The sequence below is a fragment of the Heteronotia binoei genome, chromosome 10 (genome assembly GCF_032191835.1).
Source record: "Heteronotia binoei isolate CCM8104 ecotype False Entrance Well chromosome 10, APGP_CSIRO_Hbin_v1, whole genome shotgun sequence".
Taxonomy (NCBI): Eukaryota; Metazoa; Chordata; class Lepidosauria; order Squamata; family Gekkonidae; genus Heteronotia; species Heteronotia binoei.
The window spans coordinates 94,909,616-94,921,606 of NC_083232.1; positions in this window are offsets into that span (position 1 = coordinate 94,909,616).

Below are 11,991 nucleotides of genomic sequence, written 5' to 3' on the forward strand. Positions count from 1 at the left end.
AGCTCACAGATTTTTGTCTTAGCTCAGAAAGGATGGCCCCAGAGCACAATAATTGATGCAGTAGCTCACAACTTGAATGCCAGTAGCTCACAAAATAGAATTTTTGCTCACAAGACTCTGCAACATAGAGGGAACATTGGTTCTGTCAAGCATAGGTATTTCAAGTAATCAAGCAATTGAATACAAAGTCTTAGTTTATTGATAATCCATGTTGCTCAAGGTGCAGCACCTTGAAAGTGATACAGAGTTGCTTATAGCATGGTGTTTTAAGGATTACGTCAAAGAGTATGGGAAAGATAGCTTCAAGACATAACAAGTAAGTGTGAACTGTTACAACTAAGCAAAGCCCTATCTTGCGGTTGAAACTTCCCTCAGTCTCACACATTCTTACATGCAGTAAATAAGCTATGAATGGGAACCGGTCGGGGGGGGAAGGCACCTCCTTTCTTTCTATCATCAAAGTTACAGCATTCCTACATTTGCCACCATGAGGTGGGAAAGGAGAAAGTGAGGTGAGAACTTAGAGGGGAGTTTTTAGCTTTGATCTGCAGCTATGAGAAAGGGCCATTGTCATGGAGAGAGGAAGAAAACAGAATTCAAATAAGAAATAGCATGCTTGACATTTGACGCGCCACAGGTCAGATTCAGTATAAGGCTTTTTCCTGCATGTTCGTTTAAAAAGAAACTATTTTCAAAGGGTACAGGGGGAATTCTTTTTTTTAACTGACGTGCTCTGTACATGTGAAGTTCTCACCTCTGATAAAACCGTTTGGAAACTTGGGTGGTCCTCAAGAACCCAGAAGATGTAGAATAGAATAGAATCTTCTATTCTACGTAAGAATAGAACAAAGTGTAGAATAGAACATCTACGTAAGAATAGAACCAAGTTTGAGTCCAGTGGTACCTTTAAGGCCAACAACATTCAATTCTGAGTATAAGCTTTCATGTGCATGCACACTTCATCAGATGACTTTGTGCATGCACATGAAAACTTTATTCCCAGAATGAAACTTTGTTGGTCTTAAAGGTGCCACTGGACACAAACTTTGTTCCATGGCTTCAGACCAACACAGCTACTCATTTGAATCTTATCTGATAACACAGGAAGGCAAGGATTGCAACCAAAACACCATGTGCACAATTCACCCCAGTTTCACCTGGAGTGAACTGTACCAACATTACTGCAGCAGTGGGAACTACCAGTTCAGTATTGCCATGGCCAAGCTCAGAATACTTTGAGACAGATAGCCCGGTTTCTTGCCATTTGCTGTTTTAACAAGATGGGTACAGACATTTTGCAATAATGGCTTTTAAAATTATTCGGATGAGTCCAAAAGCTCAATTTTCACCCATTTCATCTATATGGAAATAAATGGGGGGGGGGGGGAAGATAAATATTACATCTGTATCCATCTGTGGTGTTAGCATAGTATCATGCCAACTGTAAATAGTGAAATTTATGGGGGTTGGATTATTTTACAAAAAAAGAAAAATGTGAGGAAGAATAATGATGTTGGCTTTAAATAACGCCGTAGAGCAAGCACCTGATTCTGCATAAAAATCTTGTAGCTATTTGATACAAGCGAGCATATTGGAGGATTATAGATTATAAAAGCAGAAGGTATCGCCAAACGGATCAGGCCTAACCTGTATAACACAAGTCAACTGTTTCCCACATTTACAATATCAAAATCCAGTTGCGCTCGAGACTGTAGTTAAAAGTAAAAGAGATTATCATAGAATCATAGAGTTGGAAGGGACCTCCAGGGTCATCTAGTCCAAACCCTGCACAATGCAGGAAACCCACAAATACCTACTCCAGATTCACAGGATCTTCATCACTGTCAGATGGCCATCTAGCCTCTGCTGAAAAACCTCCAAGGAAGGAGAGCCCACCACCTCCCGAGGAAGCCTGTTCCACTGAGGAATTGCTCTAACGGTCAAGAAGTTCTTCCTAATGTTGAGCCAGAAATTCTTTTGATTTAATTTCAACTCATTGGTTCTGGTCCTACCTTCCGGGGCCACAGAAAACAATTCTACACCATCCTCTATAGGACAGCCCTTCAAGTACTTGAAGATGGTGATCCTATCACCTCTCAGCCGCCTCCTCTCCAGGCTAAACATCCCCAGCTCCTTCAACCTTTCCTCATAGGACTTGGTCTCCAGACTCCTCACCATCTTCGTCATCCTCCTCTGGACCCGTTGTCTATATCCTTCTTAAAATGTGGTGCCCAAAACTGAACACAATACTCCAGGTGAGGTCTTACCAGAGCAGAGTAAAGTGATACCATCCCATCACGTGATCTGGACACTATTGTAGCCAGCTATGCTTCCTTGTCTGTTTAGAAGCATTTTCTTAAGCTTATTGTCTGTGTGATGCTGAAACGAGGACACTCCGCAATGTAAAAGCTCCTCCCAAGATGCAAGGAGAGCAGGGGTGGGAACTAGAGAGAAATCACCTAGTCAATGAATCAGAAGGATTTTCTGTTCATCAAGATTCGAGCTCCTGTCACGGCCCTTGTTGATTGGTGGACACGATTTCTCTGGAGGAGGAGAAGATGATGATACTGGATTTATATCCCACCCTCTACTCTAAATCTCAGAGCAGTCACAATCTCCTTTACCTTCCTCCCCAACAACACACACCCTGTGAGGTGGGCGGGGCTTAGAGATCTCTCCCAGCACCTGCCCGTTCAAAGACAACCTCTGCTAGAGCTATGGCTGACCCAAGGCCATTCCAGAAGCTGCAAGTGGAGGAGTGGGGAATCAAACCCGGTTCTCCCAGATAAGAGTCTGCTCACTTAACCACCACACCAAACTGGCCCGCTTCCCTCCTTCAGAGCCTCAGATCCTTGGTTTACTGAGGAACTTGGAGGGATGAAATAGTTGAGCAAAGATAGTTCGCAAATGAAAAAATGGTCAAAGTAAATATGACCAAAAATAAGTGGTCCAGTCTTTTTGAAATTTGGGGGTTGTTTTAAGGAGAGACACCAGACGCTATGCTGAAAATTTGGTGCCTCTACTTCAAAAAACAGAGCCCCAAATACAGATTAATTTTTCATTAAACCCCATGGGAATCAGTCTCCATAGGGTATAATGGAGTGCCCAGCAGACATTTCCTTCTCCCCTCCTTTCTGATGACCCTGGAGTGGGGGGAGGGCCTCCAAACCAGGGGACCCCCTGCCCCCAACTGGGGATTGGCAACCGTATACCAGGCCCAAATGTTTCTGTTTACCCAGGGGTTTAATTAAGGGGCTTTTGGTTTAACACCATCTTTTACAGTGTGTTTAAGTCTGAAAAATGTTTGTAAGTAAGCTACTAAGTAACCAAAGGTTTTTTTATAATGCACTGAGTTTTTAACGATGGATCTTATTATCTAAATGTAAACAAACAAGTGGTCTCTTTTTTAATCTCCTGAAGTCCGTCATCACCCAAGGACCTTCTGGAAGTAACGTAAGACTTAGGCAAGGGTTTCCAGCTAGAGAAAAATTATTGTAATTATTCTTTAAAAATACTGTAATCAGCTTTTGGAACATGTGGATTTTTCCCTGTAAAATCCTAATATTCCACATTGGAGGAAATAAAACACAGATAGAATAACTTGAGTTGGTTTTAACTCCAAAAATCAAGTTTATATATTTTCCTTCCATAAAACCAACCTTTTATTTTAAAAGAGAGAGACAACTATATATACAATACCATTCATATTTTCATTTCCATGTCATTAAGAAAGTCTGTGTTGATCAAAAATACCTGCTAAAAGCGCTTTTGTGCTCACCAGAGCAAACGTAGATGTAGCATCAATAGTCCTCAACTTGGTCTTTGGGCTGCCAACTTTACAATGTGCACCATGGGTCACAGCCAGCCCCACACATCAAGTAACCCATATACTCTGGCCCCTGTTTTTGCTCAATGGGACAGAAGTAAAAAATGGGAGTGAGAATGATGGTGTGTGATGCTATGATGTCACTTCCAGGTGAGTACTGGAAGTGACATCAAGGCATCTGTCACATTCAAAGACTCTCCTAATCTCTATAGTATTTACCACTCAAGGAGAATTCCACCATCTCTATGGTTTTTACCACAGAGGTTATGGGAATTCCTAGAGTGCTGTGGCATTGTGGATTGTTTTGTCCAGCCCCATACAACAAAGTAGACCATCTTGTGATGAGATATTTCTAGAAACGTGCAGTTTGGATTTGGTGATGTTTTAATCTCACCAAGTAATATCATATTAGAAATATTCTGCAGGAGATGGATGGACTCATTCTAGGAAGCCACAAGGGCCCTCAGTTTGCAAGACCCGAGCAAGGCTGTTAATGAGAGGATGTTTTGGAGGGCATTCGTTCATAAGGTCTCCATAAGTTGGTAGTGACTTGACAGCATACAACACACACACACACACACAAACACACACAAATTGCTTTTTATAGTGACGTTGAAGATACAGATGCCACACGTCCATATTAATGGAAGAGCATGGAATTCAATGATACAGTGATGAATACTGGCATAGTGGGTACAAAGTGATGGCTGATTCTATCTATCTATCTATCTATCTATCTATCTATCTATCTATCTATCTATCTATCTATCTATCTATCTATCTATCTATCTATCTATCTGTCTATCTATCATCTATCTATCATCTATCTATCATCTATCTATCATCTATCTATCTGTCTGTCTGTCTGTCTGTCTGTCTGTCTGTCTGTCTGTCTGTCTGTCTATCTATCTATCTATCTATCTATCTATCTATCTATCTATCTATCTATCTATCTATCTATCTATCTATCTAATTTAATCTTATTTTATCTATCCATTTAATCACAAAGGATTTGTAAACAAAAACGAGTGAGATGCTGTTAAAAGGGTGACAAAACCTGAGTTCGAAGATCTCGCTGTACTAGTACAGGCTCCTGAGTGCACGGCAGAATAAAAGCGAGTTGTGTATCACAGAGAAAGGTTGAGCCCGGCCAAGAAGCCTGCTATGAATAATGTTTGCAAGATGTTGAGCAGCAGAGCTGATGGATGAGGAGGTGGGTGGATGGAAAAGAAGAATGTTCCAGAACAAAAAAAACCCCAAACACTTTCAGATGGCTGCAAGGAACAAAAACTAGGCCTTAAAAACTAGTTGATTCTCCATCTGTTGCCGGGCAGATTCACAAAGCCAAGCCAACATGCCAGTGTAGGGTTGCAATAGCTCTGTCCAAGAACTCGCTTTTGGAAAGGTGACCAGCATTGCCAATGGAAACAGCCGCCCAATGGCTCGAACATGCCAGCCCCCACAGCACTGATCTCTTAAGCAGATGTCTCAGCTCTTATTAATACAAGGGCCAAACTGGACTTGTAGGAGGAAACCCCTGAATGGATCCTCCACAATTTTTTAGACTTAACAAGAACCATCTGAGGATGGCTTTCTGCATGTGCCACCCTGCAAAATCCATGACTTCCTGTACAATTGAGCAAATACTGAGTAATTAGGTAACATCTCAAGGACCACCAATGGATAGAACAACTTAAGAAAGTAATAAGAACTGAATCTGCCTGCTGCAAAAGTTGTGAACTCCCTGCTATTTGAACAGCACCGGAAGGTTGTATTTTACAATTTTTAGTCTTGTCTTGTTTTTTTAGTGAAATTAGTATGTAATCTTTTTGGGACATTTGTTAGCTGCCCTGAGTCCACTTGTGGAGAGGGCGGGATATAAATCCAAAATGAATGAATGAAGCAGGAGTCAAGTAACACCTTTAAGACCAAAAAACTTTTATTCAGAATATTTCGTGTGCATGCACACTTCTTCAGACCAACACGGCTGCCCACCTGGATGAATGAATGAATGAATGAATGAGTGTGCTTTCTCCATTCTGTCCCCCACCTTATGGACTTTGTGTAAAGTCAACTTTATTTGCAGCAGAAGCCAGCAAAAACAATACAGATAAAACCAGTGCCGGTTACAGTAAGCCATATAAATTATGCTGAGAGAACAGAGGTAAAATTGCTACAATCGATTCTAAAACATACATACAGTTTATAACAGTGGCGGTCTGGGTCTAAAAATATTGGTTGCCGGGAGGAGACATGGGGGGCCCCCAACTATAAGGCTATAATTTAATTTTTGTAAGAAATAATTTTTAAAAAAAATACGCAAGTGGAAAAAAGGTACAATTAAAACTTTTGCAATATATATATATATATTAGTAATTACAGTGTACGCATTACTGGCAGTATACAGTAGATACTAAATGCAAATGCAGATGGCATTTCCTTCAGGGGAGCTGGTCTCTGCCAGCTGGAGATCAGTTGTAAAAGCGGGAGATCCCCAGGCCCCACCTGGAGGCTGGCAACCCTACACAAAATGTATATTTTAGTTGCATCACTGTACTAATACTGGAACTTTTAATATATTTTCAAGCCACTAAAAGGTCATTAACATTTTTAACATATTGTTTAATGTTTAAGGGGGCCCACTTCATTGGGGGTCCACAGGGCCCACTTGCCATCGGGGAAGCTGACACCCTGGCCAGGCCGCCACTGGTTTAGAATGAGATTAAACATTTTAAAAGCTACCAACGAAGAGACAGAGAAAGAAAATGCCTAGCTGTTACCCTTCGGAGCTACGAGTGATTTTCTAGTTCCGGTGGCAAGCCAGTCAAACTTAGCTAGTTTTTATTTATTTACTTATTCCTCATATTTATATCCCGCCCTCCCCGCCGAAGCAGGCTCAGGGCGGCTAACCACAACAATTTGAGTATAAGCCTAGGGTTCCTATCGTTCAGAAGACCCTTCAGTTGTTGCATTTTTTGATAAAGAGGGGTAGGCAAGACTGCAGGAAAAGGAAGGATTTCACGGTGAATGTTGTACCCCTTGCAGTCGTACAGGGCATGCACTAAAGATTCTATCCCTTCATTACAGCAGGAGCAGATATGATCTTCAAAGGGCATTTTGTGATATCTGCCCTCCAAGACTGCAGAAGGGAGGGCGTCTCACCTCATGGGGGTAAAGATTCTCCTGAACTCGCCTTGTGTCAATTTTCCACCTGTGAAGCCCGAGATTTCTACCACCAGGTGCAGCTGCATTTCCCTGCCACTTTGCAACCGGCAAGGAGTCCAATCTGCCCCCCCCCAGGGCTCCCCCAATGAGTGCACCTGCCAGAGGCAGTGCTGCCAGTTTGTATTTTGCAGCCGGCCAGCGAGGGGAGGGGGAATCCTTTTAAGAGCATTTGCCTCCAGGGATGCGACTTCCCCCTCGTTGCACTTGGTAATACCCCCCTGACTACTGGTGCATAAATAAGCTGTAGAAATTAGCAGGTTTAAAAACAAGACGTAGCTCGCCGCAGGTAGGCAGAACACACACCGCCGTCTCTCCAGATTTCGAGGACTTGATCGGCATGGAAAAATCGGGATGAGAAAAGTCAAATACAGTGACACAGTTACTTGGAACATAATTGTAAATAGAAGTAGTTTTGGAGGGTAGTCGTGTTAGATTGCAGTAAAAAAAAGTAAAGATAGTCTCCTGTACAAGCACCAGTCGTTTTTGACTCTGGGGTGACGTTGCTTTCACAACGTTTTCACGGCAGACTTTTTATGGGGTGGTTTGCCATCGCCTTCCCCAGTCATCTACACTTTCCCCCCAGCAAGCTGGGTCCTCATTTGACTGACCTCGGAAGGATGGAAGGTTGAGTCAACCTCGAGCCAGCTACCTGAACCCATCTTCCGCTGGGATCGAACTCAGATCATGAGCAGAGGGCTCCGACTGCAGTACTGCAGCTTTACCACTCTGCGCCACGGGGCTCTTATAGATTGCAGTAGAACAGCTAGATATGAATCCAGAAGCAACTTAGAGACCAACAGGTTTTCAGGGTATTAACCTTAAATTTGTGTGCCGCCCACTCCATACAGACTCTGGGAGGCTCACAGTCACAATACCACAATACAATACCTTATGATTATAAAATCAAAACATATATAACAATTTATAATTTAAAAACTTTAAAATGGTGCTATAAAATTTCTTACATAGGCGGTCCAGCTTCATTACAGTTCTTAATTCTCTGTATTGCTCTATTTGGATGGTAGATGGATGGTAGTATTCAGCGACATACTAGTGGCAGCTCTTTACGCATTAGTTACTGTAGGCCTGCCGAAAAAGGTCGATTTTACAGGCCCTGCGGAATTGGGAGAGATCCCGCAGGGCTCTCGTGGCCTCTGGAAGTGCGTTCCATAAATTAGGGGCTGCCACAGAGAAGGCTCCTCTTTGTAGAGCATGATCTGGCCTCCCTTGGTCCGGGGATGGATAACAGATGTTGACTTCCTGAACGCTAGGGTTGCCAAGTCCAATTCAAGAAATATCTGGGGACTTTGGGGGTGGAGCCAGGAGACTTTGGGGTGGAGCCAGGAGACATTGGGGGTGGAGCCAGGAACAAGGGTGTGACAAGCATAATTGAACTCCAAGAGAGTTCTGGCCATCATATTTAAAGGGATAGCACACCTTTTTAAATGTCTTCCTTCCATAGGAAATAATGAAGGATAGGGGCACCTTCTTTTGGGGCTCATAGAATTGGACCCTCTGGTCCAATCGTTTTGAAACTTGGGGGGTACCTTGGGTAGAGGCACTAGATACTATACTGAAAATTTGGTGCCTCTACCTAAAAAAACAGCTCCCCCAGAGCCCCTCAAACCTCCAGATCAATTTCCCATGAGAATCAATCTCCACATAGGGAATAATGAAGTGCTCAGAAGACGTTTCCCTCCCCCACACCTCGTTTTCTGGCGACTCTGAAGTGAGGGATTGGCCTCTCTACTCAGAAGTTGCTGCCAACTTCTTCAAAGTAACACAGACACACCATCCCAAGAGGAAGCCTTTCAATCAGAGACTGAAGCCTCCGGAGGTGGAAAGGCACATGGTCCTCTGGGGGTGGGGCTTCCCCCCTCCAGCCAGCTGACTGGGGGCAGGAAGGAGCCTGGGAAAGCAGAAGAACCCCCCCTGGGACCTGGAGATTGGCAAGCCTACTGAACACAGTGCTCTCTGGGGTATATATGGGGAAACGTGGTCCCTTAGATAGACAGGTCCTTGGCCATACAGGGCTTTAAAGGTCAATACCAACACTTTGAAGCGGATTCAGTACACAACAAGGAGCCAGTGCAGCTCTTTCAGCACTGGTTGAATGTGCTCCCATTGAGGGAGCCCCATTAACAACCACACCTCAGCGTTCTGGTATGAGCATCTGAGAGTCCAAACTCCTTTTGTCAGATTTATATCCTGAAAACCATGTTGGCCCTGAGGTGCTACTGGAGCTGAGTCTAAGTAGAAGCAATATTTGTAGCACATTTTACTATTATGCCAGAAAGCCTAACATGAAGGCACAGTTAGTAATATGCTTCAACTTCCCAGTTATCTTAGTCAAAGAGCCACAAGATTAGAAGAAAGATGTGACTGAGACGTGTGTGTGTGTTGTGAGGGGAGGTAAGGTAGTCCCCTGTGCAAGACGTTGCACCACAACATTTTCCTGGCAGACTTTTTACAGGGTGGTTTGCTGTTGCCTTCCCCAGTCATCTACGCTTTAACCTCAGCAAGCTGGGGACTCATTTGACTGACCTCAGAAGGCTACCTTGAGCCAGCTACCTGAACCCAGGATCAAATTTGTGTTGGATTGCAGTATTGCAGTTTACCACTCTGCGCCGTGGAGCTCCTGAGATGTGAAAACCTTCCAAGTATTCCAAAAGCATTATTTAAAATTAGATTTTCTCTCTTTCTCTTTCCAAAAACATAGAATTGATGATTTAAAAAATATTTTTATTTACAAAACAATTAATCACATCACAATATCATTTCACTGGGGATGTGAAGGGCCAAATATAACTGCAACAATGTTGACAGGACTATCTGTCACAAACACCGTATAATCAGTTTAAAAATGTTAACTTTAAAATAAGTCCTTTAGAATTGGGGGGTTTTTTAAATTAAATATTTGGAATTTATAGTTGTGCGACTGTAAAGGAATGTGTGTTGCTCTAATTTGATTTTGATATATCTAAAATATGACAGACAGCGATGAACAATATAAGATAATGGTGTCACCAGAGATGTGTCTCTCAGTGCACAATAGCCCACAACGAAACTGAATTTCTGAGTGTCTAGAAATGCTGAAAATGGCAGCAAGGAATCTATTTCCCCACGACCCCCATCATTTCTTTCTTTAAGATCCTCAATTAGATTGGGCAATTTAATATTTTTGAAAAAAAGTGAACTGCTTACCTCAGTCTCCAAGTAGCTATGAAAATGATACCTGAGGTACATTTTTGTTAAAACCTCCTCTGAGGCCATCGCCTCATACACATTTCAGGGGGCTGCCACAGCTGAATGGAAGAGCCACTCTGAAGGGGGGGGGGGAGGAGGAATCAGGGTTGATAAATCTCTAAGTAATTGATCAAGGAATAAACCAGCTGAGAATCAGGATAGATTCAGGTGGGTAGCCATGTTTGTCTGAGGAAACAGAACCAAATTGGAGTCCAACAAAGTTTATGACCAACACAGTTTAATTCAAGGTATAAGTTTTCATGTGCATGCAATTCCAAACTTTTAAAATGCATCCAGCTTCACAATGAAAAAGTAGTGCTTGCACAGAAAAATATGAAGTGGATTGAAATCCTCTTTAGAAAATAGTTGGTCCCTGTAGGGATCTGGGGATCCCCTGGAATTACAGGTCATCTCCAGATTACAGAGATCAGTTCCCCTAGTAGGGTTGCCAAGTCCCCCGCGTTGTCCGGCAGGGGACTTTCGCGTGCACGCGACACAATGATATTACCCGGAAGTGACATCATCATGCCAGCAATGTTTTCACGGCCGCTCTAGGTGTTTCTAGGAAAACTCTTTTTTTTCCTGGGTGCTCTAGCCATTTGGGAGGGGAAAACTCTATGGTACCTATTGTACCATAGAGTTTTCCCCTCCCAAATGGCTAGAGTGTCCGGGAAAACCATAGAATTTCCCTAGAAACTCCTAGAGTGAAGATGAGCGACGTTGCCGACGCAATGCCGTCACTTCCGGGTGACGTCACCATGCCGACGATGTCGGGGGAGGTCCCCCCCTGCTGGCCCAATGTGGGCCGGCGGGTTGGAAACCTCCCAGGCGGAAGAACTTCCACCCAGACTGGGAGCTTGGCAGCCCTATCCCCTAGAGAAAATGGATGCTTTGGAGGGTGGACTCTATAGCATTGTGCCCCACTGAGATCCCTGTCCTCCCCAGGCTCCATCTCCAAATCTCCAGGAATTTCCCACCCTGAATCTGGCAACCCAACTCAACCCATTCCCTGCTAGTGGCCAGAAGGAACCGAACAACTCTAATAATAAACCATGATGAGCATGATTCAGCAAAGGATGAATAACCATTAGGGTTTTTGTTTTGCTTTGTTTTGTGTGTGTGTGTGTGTGTGCATGGCATGCCTGGAAGTCACAGTGACTTCTGGAAACCCCTACCATGGCATCAAGGACATTCAGAGAAGTAGCTTGACACAGCCTGCCTCTGCCTCCCACTCCTGGTACTCCAAGGAGGTCTCTCATCCAAGTACTTCCCATAGTTGGCCCTGATTAGCTTCCGAGGAGATTGGGCTTGCCTGGGCTATCCAGGTCAGGGCTAATATCCTTTCATTTCAATGGGAGAGTTACAGATGTGTTTCAGTCCCTCCAGTTACCTTTTGTGTGTCCTTGTCAAGTGTCATCAAGCAGCTACTGGCTCATGGTGACCCTACGAATGAATGCCCTCCAAAACATCCCATCTGTTTGCTCAAACCCAGGCGTGGAATTCTAGCAGGAGCTCCTTTGCATATTAGGCCACACACCCCTGATGTAGCCAACCCTCCAAGAGCTTACGAGGCTCTTTTTTGTATTTATGAGGAAATACATGTCCTTTTTTTCCCTACCTAGACTTGCAGCAACACCAACTGGCAGGCAACTTTTATTACCTTTTATGGCTGTCCAGACCAAACGGCCCTCTAA